The 13034-nt window shown below is 41.7% G+C and overlaps 1 non-coding gene across 1 annotated transcript; it reads left to right on the top strand.

The window, feature by feature from the left end:
* The first annotated feature begins 425 nt into the window (after positions 1–425).
* Positions 426–533, top strand: LOC122726880. The gene has a single exon (XR_006352873.1). It is a non-coding gene; the product is annotated as a U6 spliceosomal RNA (small nuclear RNA).
* The last annotated feature ends 12501 nt before the right edge of the window (positions 534–13034 follow it).

The raw sequence follows: 13034 nt of genomic DNA, 5'->3' as shown, positions 1-13034 counted from the left end.
TTCAAAGGTTAAAATGTCCTCCCTTCTGCTCAGCCAAGGGGAAAAGAGAGTTTGTGTATTTGTCAGACCCCCCACCACAAGCTGCATGCATGTGGCACAGGCGGGTGTTTCACGAGCATTGCTCTGGGATGGGCTGCCAGCTTCCTGGAATATTGGAGAGAAGTGGGTGCTATTTAAGAAGAGGTGATGGCAGAGTCCATAAATCACAGATCCATGAACTAAAGGCAGCTCACAGACACCCAGCAGGAACCTTGGAGTCAGCCTGATAGAAGGATTGCATCTGACTGCTGCTGGGTACCAAAGTCAAGGTCATGGAAGGCAGTGTTAAGTGAGGCCAGATCAATAGTGATTCACGTGTTGTTGTTGTTGTTAAAGCTGCAACTTTATTTGACTATTCTTTTTTTTTAATTTAAAAAAATTGTTTAGTGCTCGCTTTGGCAGCACATATACTAAAAATTGGAACGATACAGAGAAGATTAGCATGGCCCCTGTGCAAGGATGACACGCAAATTCGTGAAGCGTTCCATATTTTTTTAAAAAATGGTTTAAAATATAGTTATTATTTATTTATTTTTAACATCTATTTTTTTAAATTTTGAGTTCCGAGTTCTCTCCCTCCCTCAAGTCTCTCCCCCACCCACTGAGAAGGCAAGCAATTTGATATCAATTATACATGTGAAATCATGCAAAACGTATTTCCATATTAGCCATGATAATTCACATTTATAAAGCGCTTAGAGGTTTACAAAATATCTTCCTCACACCAGAAAGCTCTATGACCAAGAGAGAAGCAAACTCCTGAAGGGAAAAGGACGGGGGTGGGGGGGGAGGAGAAGGAAATTAAGGGCACAAGAAAGGGGATTTGCCTTGGCAAAGAAAAGAACCATCTTTCCCTCTGGGAGTGCAGCAGAGGATGGACGAAGATGCAGAGAGATTTTAGAGGATGGTGGAGAAGAGTAGAGCCAGACACCAATGGCCTCAGTCTTCTCAGGAAAGAAGGAAGTGAGGTCGTCTGCTGAGAGACTGGGATGGGAGTGGTGCTAGAGGGTTTAGGGGGAAGGGGAAGGCTTGGAACAGCTGCCTTTCATGACTTCCTTCTCTAGCTGTGTTTTATGGCTTAGGTGTGAAGGAGGTAGACAGTAAGGCTGATGGGGCAGGGGAAGGAACTAGCATTTATTACTCACCTATTATAGGCTAAGTGTTTTACAAATGTTATAACATCTGATCCCTGGGAAGTAGGTGCCATTACTATCTCTGTTTTACAGATGAGGAAACTAAAACAGATTGAGATTAAGTGACTTGCCTAGAGTCACACAGTAATTAAGTGTCTGTCCCCGGATTTGAACGAAAGTCTTCCTGACTTCAAGCCCTACATTCTATACCCTGGTGCTTTTCTAGTTGCTTTACCCAGGGATAAGGATTTGAAAGAGGGAAAAGGGAAAGACAAAGAAGTATGGGATCCAGGAGTGGAGGAAAGCTACTTGTTGAATTAATGAACTTGTGAACAGGCAAAGACTCACTGATTAGGGTTATATTGGTGCAGAGTAGAAAGAGAATGGGATTTGGAGTCAGAAAACCTGAGTTTGAATCCTGACTCCATCAATTACTGTGTGACCTTGGTCAAGTCTCTGAACCTCAATGAGTCTCTGCTTCCTTATTTGTAATATGAGGTGATACTTAAGGTCCCTTCCAGTTCTAAATCTTTATGATGCTATGAAACATAGGGTCAAGATTTTAGAGGGATGGAAGAGTGGCAAGAACCAAAGTAATAGCTGGGGCCCTTCATCTCAAAGTATATGACAGATGAGACTTGGAAGACCCCAACACAGGTCCCTGGGAAGTGTCTTCAGGCACAATAACTTCTCTAGTGGAATGCTATTGAAAGACAGGAGGACAGAAGTTAGTAATCCTTCTCCTGATAACCACCAACTGAGAGCTACTAGAAGACCTAAAACAGAACCTGCCCCCCCACCCAAAAAAAAAGGAATAAAGGAAGGAAAAAAGAGGGAAAGGAAGAAAGAAGAGGAGGAGGAGGAGGAGGAAGAGGAAGAGGAAGAGGAAGAAGAAGAAGAAGAAGAAGAAGAAGAAGAAGAAGAAGAAGAAAGAGAGAGAAAGAGAGAGAGAGAGAGAGAGAGAGAGAGAGAGAGAGAGAGAGAGAGAGAGAGTCCAAAAGTAGCACAAAGGCTGTCCAGCAAGAGGACTATACAGTGTTTCTACTGCCATTCTAGGAAAAGAGCAATGTGTTCAACTTGTGGGGGTGAGAGAGTGGGGGTGGGGGAGGGAGAGAGTAGGGAAGATGCTACATTGAACTAAAGAGGAGAAAGTAGGCTCTAAGGGGGTTACAAGAAAGCTAATGTGAACTTTCTTGCTTGAGACAAAGAAGCGAACTTGTATTAAGACTCCTGGTATGGGGCAGCTAGGTGGTGCAGTGGATAGAGCACTGGCCCTGGATTCAGGAGTACCTGAGTTCAAATCCGACCTTAGACATTTAACACTAGCTGTGTGACCCTGGGCAAGTCACTTAACCCCAATTGCCTCACAAAAAAAAGACTCCTGGTATTCCAGAATCATATTATAGGGGAAGGACAGAGCAGGTATAAACCCTGAAAGGTTAGAATTTGTCCTGTTCAAAATGTAGATCTCGATCATTACCCAAACCAGGACATTCCTACAGTTTCTTCTAGATCCTAGCACTAGAAAGGAGATGAGGAGACCCTCTGGACCAACCCCTTGACTTCAGGCAGGTTATATCAGGCTAAAACATACAGACTTTAATATTAGAGTCTCTCCCTGCTCTTCATTCCCCACCCCACCTGCTGCTGCTCCCCCAATGTGCTTTGCCACTGGACCAATGCAGATGGTTGGCTCTGACCTTCAGAAAATATAGCAACGTCTGTAACTAGGCAGGAACAATAATCAAGAAGGTAGAGGCAACAATAATCAGTGTGGTGCTAGCACTTTCCCTCCCCCTGCCCATCACCATCAAGGTCTTAAGCCCTCATTCTATATGGAGGCAAGAAAACAGGGATTTCTAGAATGATTCAGGGCTTGTGTAATCACTTAAAGATAGGAACCAGTATTTTTTGTGTATTCGTGTATTCCCACTTTGCCTAGGAACAGACTCTGCATTCAGTAAAAGCTCAAGAAATTCCTGATTAGAAGTTTGATAATATTTTAAAAATTAACCTTTGAAGATCAGTGGTTCAAATTTCCCTGTGAATTTATAGGAATTCCTGGTTGTATTTGTGATAAATATGCTAACACAATAATGATGACTACCTCTTAGGTGTTTCACAAGTCTTGTTACTTGATTCAACAATTGACATTTTAAAAATGTCTACTGCTTGCCCAGAACCAAACTTGTCACTGGGCAGCTAGGTAGCAAAGGGGACAGAGTGCCAGGCTTAGAAGACTCATCTTGCTGAGTTCAAATCTGGCCGGACACTTATTAGTTGTGTGACCCTGGGTAAATCACTTAACCCTATTTGCCTCAGTTTCTTCATCAGTTAAATGAGCTAGAGAAGGAAGTGGAAAACCACTCCAGTATCCTTGTCAAGAAATTACCAGATGGGGTCACAAAGTATTGGAAATGACTGAACAACAGCACACAAACTTGGCACTGGGAAAAATTCAAAGTTTAAATAAGACATGACCCCTAACTTCATAGAGCTCACAAGTTAATAGTAAGGAGCATGTAAAACATACAAAAATAGCTATGATACACAAAAATATAAGTGCATCAGAGAGGTGTATATAGCACCTTCAGGAGATAGATACCCTATTATAACTATTCTGCAGCAAAGAAAAGTGAAATACACAGAGGTAAAATAACTTCCCAGAATCACCAAGGAAATCAATGCAAATAGTGTCAGTTTCTAAAAACAAACAAAAAAAATCATACAGAGGTCAATTTAGATTCAACATGAGGTGGGGAAAATTCTAATAGTTAGAATTATCCACAAGTTGAATGGACTACTTAACTTAGAAGGTAATAGGTGCACCCTCCCTCCATTAGAGGTCTTCAGACAAAGGCTGATTGACTGCATGTTAGATATGTTGTAGAGGGGAATTTTGTTTAGAAATCGGTTGGGGGGTAGCTAGGTGGCGCAGTGTATAAAGCACCGGCCCTGGATTCAGGAGTACCTGAGTTCAAATTTGATCTCAGACACTTGACACTTACTAGCTGTGTGACCCTGGGCGAGTCACTTAACCCTCATTGCCCCACAAAAAAAAAAAATTTTTTTAAAAGAAATTGGTTGGACCATATGGCCTCTGAGATCCCTTCTGACTCAAAGATTCTCTTCTGTGATCATTTGGCCAGAGACCAACTAGTTCAGCACCTGCTTGAACATCAGACCTGACTACCTGACACAGTGCCCTGTCTTTTAATTGAATTGAAATAATAGGGCTTGACAAAAGCAGCAGGGGTGGTGTAAATAACATCCCTTCACCCTCCCCATGTCCAGTTGCCAATTATTCTAAGCTATCCCTGGAGATGTAAACATTGTCACAATATACTGAGGGTACTCATAGGGGTTCTAGTATGATTCAAAGCATCCCTAGGAAGTGAATCAGTTCTGAGGTCACAACATTTAATTTAGCCCCATTTCCTTATCTCAGTAGAGTAGAATGACCCTAACACTAAGGATGACCCTGCAATTGACCCAGCTTTCTTCCTTTCTTCCTTCCTTCCTTCCTTTCTCTTCCTTCCTTCCTTTTTTCTTTCCTTCTTTCTTCTTTCTCCTTCCTCCTTCCTTCCCCCTCCTCCTTTTCTTCTTCTTCATTCTCTCTCATTCCCTCTCTCCCTCCCCTTGCCTTCCTTCCTTCCTTCCTTTGTACTTTCTTTGTTCTCCCTATCTTACTCAGACCAGGAGTTGAAGGGCTACTCACAGGCCAATCCCACTATTAATTAGCACCAAAGTTTCAATCTACACCATTTCTGACCTGGAGTGATTCATCCATTCTTCCTGGCCCCCTTTTTTTTTTTTGGAGGGGGGTGAGGCAATGGGGGTTAAGTGACTTGCCCAGGGTCACACAGCTAGTAAGTGTCAAGTGTCTGAGGCCGGATTTGAACTCAGGCATTCCTGAATCCAGGGCCGGTGCTTTATCCACTGCGCCACCTAGCCGCCCCCTGATTCATCCATTCTTAACCAAGTGGATGTTCCCTTTCCTCCCCCACCACCAACTCCCAGTACTCACCACATTGATACCAAATTTAGTGTGGATAACTAATCTGTGTAGCCTGCTGCAGTTCAGAAGGCAAGGCAAGAGGCATTTATTAAGTGCTTACTATGAGCTAGGCATTGTGTTAAGTGCTAGAAATGAAAATACAAACAAAAAGAAAGACAATGCCTGCTTTCAACATATAAAAGGAGCTAGAACAGGAAGGAGAGACATGAAGGTCTGTGAGGGCTAGCCTAGGTATACAGCTTAAAATGATGGTTCAAGGGGCAGCTAGGTGGCACAGTGGATAGAGCACTGGCCCTGGATTCAGGAGGACCGGAGTTCAAATCTGGCCTCAGACACTTAACACTTACTAGCTGTGTGACCCTGGGCAGGTCACTTAACCCCAATTGCCTCACAAAACAAAACAAAACAAAACAAAACAAAAAACAATAAAATGGTGGTTCAAGGAAGAGGCAGCTAATCAGAGGGAAAGGTGAAAGGGGTGAAGGGTGATTCCAGGGTCTGAAGCTCAGAGTGAGCTTCCAAAATGAAGAGGTTTCCTGGGTGTTGTAGAGTCCAAGAAAATCAGCAGTAGAGCCTGGAGAAATATGAAGAGCTCAGAAAAACTCCTGAGTTCAACAGATATACCATGCGCAGCCTCCTCCGTAGATGGGATTACAACTATAGACTACAACATCCATCTGATCCAGATGAGAAAATTCCTAGAATCATGTCAAACTCTCTAGCTTTCCTGATCCAGATCTACACCCCTGGTTTATAATCAAATAAGTCTCCAAAGTAACCTGATGCCTGTTTGGCTGCCTTTCCCAAGGGGGTCAAGTCACAGTCTAGAGTTCCTGGCTTTCAACTCACTCACTAATTATTATAGAAAGTGGGCTTTCTTAGCTATGCTTTATAAGCCTTCATAGTACAAGACAGAGGCAACTTCAAGCATATTTTTAAAGGTACTGCAAAGACGTCATTGATTTAGAAGTAGGGAAGACCTTAGAAGCTATTGGGTTGGTTTGGGTTTAATAAACACAAGGTCTTTCAAAGACCTGGATCATAATAAGAATAACAGCACAATAGCTTTTATTTATTTTGGTCAGGCATGGGATTGTCAGAGCATAAATTAGAGGTAGGAAATGACCATAGAGGTGATATACTCCAACGTCCTTATCTATCACACAAACTGAGGTTCCAAGAGGAGAAAGATCTGCCCAACATCAGTGCAGGCTTTTTCTTGGCCAGCACAATTAGTTACTCTTCCATGCCTTGGCAGGTGGTCTTCAGGAATTGGTGTAGTCAAAATAATGCACAAACTGGTGACTGACTTGAGAATGCTGATCTTAGGTGAACTTAGCTAGACTGGTCCTTAGATAACCAATACACAATGCAGTCCGTTGATGGAACCAAAACTAACCTGAAAGGCTCGAAGCCTTTCCACCTTGGTGGACCTGACCAGAGCCTGTGTTTTGCTGGCATAATCTTTGAGAATCTAAGGTCACCAGGGGCAGCTAGGTGTCGCAGTGGATAGAGCACCAGCCCTGGATCAGGAGGACCTCAGTTCAAATCTGGCCTCAGACACTTGACACGTACTAGCTGTGTGACCCTGGGCAAGTCACTTAACTCTAACTGCCTCATTAAAAAAAAGAGAGAGAGAGAATCTAAGGTCACCTCTGTGCCACAGTGAGACATCACAACAGTACTTCAGGGGAGTTCACTTAAAGGTAGGCTAGAGAAACAAACCAGAGATGTCTATTTAAGACTTCCTGCATTAGTTCCAATGAAAACCAGACACTCCAGGGAAAAGTACCAAGGTAAACTTACTACCTCATGTAGGAGGAGCTGGATTTGCTTTCAGGAGTCCAGAGAGGTGCTAAAAGGAGTCAGGCTTCCTGAAGCAGCTCAGGACTTCAGGGGCAAGAAAGGGAGGATTTCTGGAATCATTCATGGTGTGTGGGGCGGAAAAGGCACCAGAATTTCCTATTAGTGCCCCCTGATCTAAGATGCTCATCTCTCTAAGTTAGCCCTCCACCCTCACCCCAAGGCCCTTAGGAACCAGAAGGCTCCCATGGCATATATGCTGTACAAAATCACTCTGATTCTTTGTCACTAACTCCATGGGGGCCTGAGAAAGCTGAGCCAAGGTTAGGTTTTCAGGTCATATGAGAGGTTTGGGATTATGAAACATTATCATCATTGTGTGTGCATTTGGCCTGGGATGACTTCCACAGAGCAAGCCAAGCAGATTCCCATGATGTCAGGCTCCTGGGCAGAGTTTCCAGGGTGTCCAGTTGATGTTGCTTTCCCTAGCCCATGGAAAAGTTTTTTTAAAAAATACAGTGCAATTCATTATATAGCAAAACCCAATAAATGCCCATCTGCCATATAGAGTGGTAAAACCCTCTTAGTTTGGGTTTGATTATTCTTGGAAGCAAATATGAAATCAAATGCTTTAAAAGGAGCTCTTAATCATGTCCCTCTAGCTAACTTCTACATAATAAGCACTGTTAATAGGGAAGGCATGTCCCTCTAGCTAACTTCTACATAATAAGCACTGTTAATAGGGAAGTTGAGTCCCTTCCATGCCAGCTCTCCAAATCCAATTTATCTCTCAAAGCTCAGTGCAAGTCTCTTCTGTTTCCTAAAACTTCCCAGTCACTCCTGCCCATCCTAAGCTCTCTTCTCTGAACTTCTTTTGCAATAAGTTAAGTGCTCAGAGAACCAGAGAATCACAGAATGTGATCATTGGGCAGAACTTCAGCATCCAATTTGTCCAAACCATACCCAAAAGAAATCCCCATTATTTCAAGATGACACTTGATGATCTCTACCAATGAGTAACTGACTATCTCTCAAGGCAGCCCATACCACTTTTGGGTAGCACTCATTGTTATCAAGTTTTTCCTGATATCAAGTCTAAATCTGCCCCTTTGCAACCTCTATTCATTATTTTTGGTTCTGCCGTCTGGAACCAAATAAAGCAAACTCAATCTTTCTTCCACTTAACAGACCTTCAAATACTTGAACACAAAGAATATCTCCTCCAGCTCTTCTGCAGACTAAGCATCCTTTGTACCCTCAAATGGTCTTCATATGTCATGGACTCAAAGTCTTTCACTCTCTTCCAGCTTCTTAAAGTATGATGCTTACAACTGAACACAATACTGTAGATGTGGTCTGACCAGGGCAGAGTATGGTGCCCTTTTCATAGAAGCCATGCTTCTCAATAAAGCTCAATATTACATTAGTCCTTAAAATGTTAGGAAAAGGGGGCAGTTAGGTGGTGTAGTGGGTAAAGCACTGACCCTGGATTCAGGAGGACCTGAGTTCAAATCTGGCCTCAGACACTTGACACGTACTAGCTGTGTGACCATGAGCAAGTCACTTAATCCTCATTGCCCTCTTCCCCCCTCCAAAAAATTTTAGGACAAGAAACTTAGAGGTAATCTGGTTCAATCCCTTCCCCCATTTTCTGGTGGGAAAACTTCATTGTTCTCTAATGGCTTCATGGGATACTCTGGTCTTCCCATATAGACTCTAAGTCCCTCAAGGTTAAGGACCATCTTGTAGGGAGATGGCAAGAGATCAATAGACACTCAGACACAGAGACAGAGACAGAGAGAAATTGAAAGAGAGTATGGGGAAGCTAGGTGGTGCAGTGGATAGAGCATTGGCCCTCGATTCAGGAGGACCTGAGTTCAAATCCAACCTCAGACACTTAACAATTACTAGCTGTGTGACAGGCAAGTAACTTAACCCCAATTGCCTCACCAAAAAAAAAAAAAAAAAAAAACCAAAAAAACCCAAACCCAACAACAACAAAAAAGAGAGTATTATTACTCAGTATTGTGTGCCAGGCAATGTGCTAAATATTATTATGCATATAATAAGGAAAAGAAAAATAACAGCAGGTAGAGATGTGACATGAAGCCATTGCAGATATAGCGACAGGAAAAGATTAGAAATTTGCAGTTTCTTATGTAATCATCTTTCTTTTTATTCTACTACGCTATGGAAATGCTTGTTATTTCATAAATTAAAAATAAAATGCTTTAAAAAAAGAAAATAACATTATGACTGGTCTAGTTTACTGGAACTTCAAGTAAAGATATATAGGATAAGGCTGGAAAGGTAGGTAGGTTAAAGCTAAATTGTGACTGGACCTTGAATGTCAGGCCTTTGAGTTTGCGTTTCATTCCATAAGAAGCAGGAGAAGGAAATGGCAAACCCCTGCAGTATCTTTGCCAAGAAAACCCCAAATGGGGTCACGAAGAGTCAGACACAACTGAAATGACACCACCACCACCACAGCAACAAGAAGCACCAAAGGTTATTTGAGTAGCAAAGTGATATTGTCTGATGTATGTTAAGAAGATTCCTCTCACAGCAATATGAAGGATGCATTGGAGTTGGGAGAAATTATAAGCAAAGAGACCAGTTAGGAAACTCTTACAATGCTCCAGGAGAGAGCAATGAGGGCTGAGTGATAGTGTTTTCAGTGAGGTAAATTCAACAGATGTTGTCAACATAGAACTGACAGGATTTGGCAACTGATTGAAAGCTGAGGGTGAGGGAGAGAGGAGAGCCAAAGGCAGCACAAAGACTTCTCATTTGGCTGACTCAGAGCAGGATGGTGCCATCAACAGAAATAGAGTTGGGAGGAGGGACAGATTGGGGGTGCATAGGGAAACATGAGGAGTTCAGTCTGTGAGATGTTGAGGTTGAGGTCATGCCAGGATATCCTAGTGGAAATGTCCAGTAGCCAGTTAGGACTAAAACTGTGAGGAAGAGTCATAGGTTTGGCAGTCATTCACATGGAAGCAATAATTAAAGCCATGGAAGTGGATGAGATGGACAAAGGAAAGGGTACAGAGATTTTGGAGAAGGTGAAAGACAGGGTGGTGGGGGATGGCCAGTCTAAGCATTCCACAGTCTACTGGAGAACTTTGCAAAGCCTGTCATTCTGCTCTAAAGTCTCAGAAATGATAGGCTCATAACCTAGGCATCATCCTCAACTCCTCACTATCTCTCACTGCCTCCCCTTCCCTATCTCCAATTTGTTGCAGAAGTCTGTCAATTTCACCTTTGTAGCATCTCTCCAATATGTTCCTTCTCTCCTCTGACACTGTCACCCTTCTCATGCAGTGCCATCATTTCATTGGACTGTTGAATAGCCTGTGGGTGGGTCTGCCTGCCTCAAGTCTCTACCCCACTCCAATCCATTTTCCATTCAGGTACCAAAGTGGTGTTCCTAAAGCATACACCTGATCGTGTCATCCTCTCTACTCATTAAACTCCAGTGGCTTCCTATTGATTCCAGAATCAAACAGAAAATCTTGTTTGGATTTTAAAACCCTTCATAATCTAGCTCCCTCCTACCTTGCCAATCTTCTTACACCTTATTTTTCATCTTGTACTTGACATTGGACTCTTGGCTGTTCCACAAACAAGACCTTCAATCTCCCAGTTTCAGGAATTTTCTCTGCCTTCCCTGACTTCTTTTAAGTTCCAACTACAGTACTATTTTCTACATGAACTTTCCTAACGTCTCTTAATTCTAGTGTCTTCCCTCTGTTAATTATTTCCTATTTCTCCTGTATATAGGTTATTTGTGTATATTTGCTTGCTTGTTGTCTCAACCCCATTAGATTGTGAGCTCTTTAAAGGCAGGGACTAACTTTTGCCTCTTTTTATATCTGTAGGGCTCAGCACAGTGCCTATAACATAGTACATGTTTAATAAATGTTTATTGGCTATTGACCATTGATTGCAACCAACCGACTGACCGATGGGTGGTAAAGCTGATCTGTGAGACAGAAAAACCATAGCCACTACCAATAACCCCAACGAGGACACTGGCCTCTTTTCTTCTCCAAGGCTGTCTTTAGGAATCAGATGAAAATAGACAGAGCAAAGAGGCTCCAAGGTAGTGTCCCCAAGGACGTTCCCCTGCAATTGGAGGGAAAGAGCCTAAACAAGAGACCAGGAGATAGCTACCACAACTCAAACCACTGAAATGTCTACCACAACCACAATCATCACAAGAACCAGCATCACAAAACATTAACCACAGCCACCACAACCAAAAGAGCCACTTTAACCACAACTACAACTACCTTAGCCACAACCACCACCACTACCACAACAAAAACAACCTTCACCACAACCCCAACAAAAAGCAACACAACCACCAACCTCACAGCAATAACAAAACATTGGCCCATAGAAAATGTAAGAATAATATTTTTACCATAACAAATAATTCTTAATATCCTATCTCTGTGAGAAAAAAACTCTCAAGCTGTACAGAACTATCAGAAAAAATAAAAAACATGGGAACAGGATGAAATATGTATCATCTTCATCATACTATCTGCTCCTAAAGTTATTCTAAAGATGCTTTCAGTGAGCCCATAGAAAGTAAAGTAACAACCCAATATTTTATTCAGTTATGTTGTTGTTGTTGTTGAGTTGTTTCAGTCATATCTGATTCTTCCTGACTCCATTTTGGATTTTCTTGGCAGAGATACTAGAGCAATTTGTCATTTCCTTCTCCAGCTTATTTACCGATAAGGAAATTGAGGCAAATAGGGTTAAGTGATTTGCCCAGGGTCACAGAGCTACTAAGTGTCTGGGGTTGAATTTGAACTCAGGTCTTCCTGACTCCAGGCCCAGGGCTCTATCCACTTTTATTCAGTTATAAAAAGGCAATCATCGTGTGAAACAATGCTCTAGATCACTATTGATAAGAGAAATGCAAATTAAAACAACTCTGAGGTATCACTTCATACCTGTCAGAGTTAACAAAAAAGGAAAATACTGGATGTTGGAGAGGATGTGGGGAAACTTAAACATTGATTCACTGTTCTTGGAGTTGTGAACAGATCTAACCATTCTGGAGAGCAATTTGGAACTATTCCCAAAGGGCTATAGAGCAGTACATACCCTTTGATACAGCAATACCACTACTAGGTTTATATCCTAAAGACAACCCAAAAAAGAGAAAATGACCATTTGTACAAAAAATATATAATAGCTCTTTTTGTAGTGGCTAAGAATTGGATATCAAAGGAATGCCCATCAATCGGGGAATGGCTAAACAAGCTGTGTATATGTTTGTGATGGAATATTATTGTGCTATAAGAAATGACAAACAGGACGGTTTCAGAAAAGCCTGGAAAGAATTATATGAACTGATGTATAGTGAAGTGAGCAGAACCAGGAGAACATTGTGCACAGTGACAGCAATATTGTTTGATAAAGAACTGTGAGTGACTTAACTATTCTCAACAATACAATGATCCAAGACAATCCCAAAGGATTAATAATAAAGCATACTATCCACCTCCAAAGAAAGAACTCATATTGATTGAGCACAGACTGAAGCATGCTATTTTTCACTTTCTTTTTGTTTCTTTTATTCAAGTTTTCTTATACAAAATAACTAATATGGTAATGTTTTACATTAAAAAAGACAATCATTTTGTTGATCTGTGCAATAGTCCTGTAAGCATTAAACATAGAAGAACGGGTAGGATAACAACAGGACCATTTCTCTCTGAACTCATATAAAATGAGAGTTAGAGTAACAAAAATAATAATTACCAAAATTCATATAGTAAACAAGCATTTCATTAAGTGCTTACTATGTGCTAAGCATTCAGGATACAAATACAACCAAAAAGAAAGCTAATTTCTGCCCTTAAGGAGCTTACATTTTGATGGAAAAGACAACTCATAAAAGGGAGCTAAGCAGGAGAGAGAGAGGAAGAAGGTACCCCTGGTAGACATGATGGATAAAGTATATGGGGTCAAGAGTGTATCCCAGAGAAGAATGAAAACAACACTTTTTTAAAAGTTTT

The sequence above is a fragment of the Dromiciops gliroides genome, chromosome 4 (genome assembly GCF_019393635.1).
Source record: "Dromiciops gliroides isolate mDroGli1 chromosome 4, mDroGli1.pri, whole genome shotgun sequence".
Classification (NCBI taxonomy): domain Eukaryota; kingdom Metazoa; phylum Chordata; class Mammalia; order Microbiotheria; family Microbiotheriidae; genus Dromiciops; species Dromiciops gliroides.
This window is presented reverse-complemented; position numbering and strand designations above follow the sequence as displayed.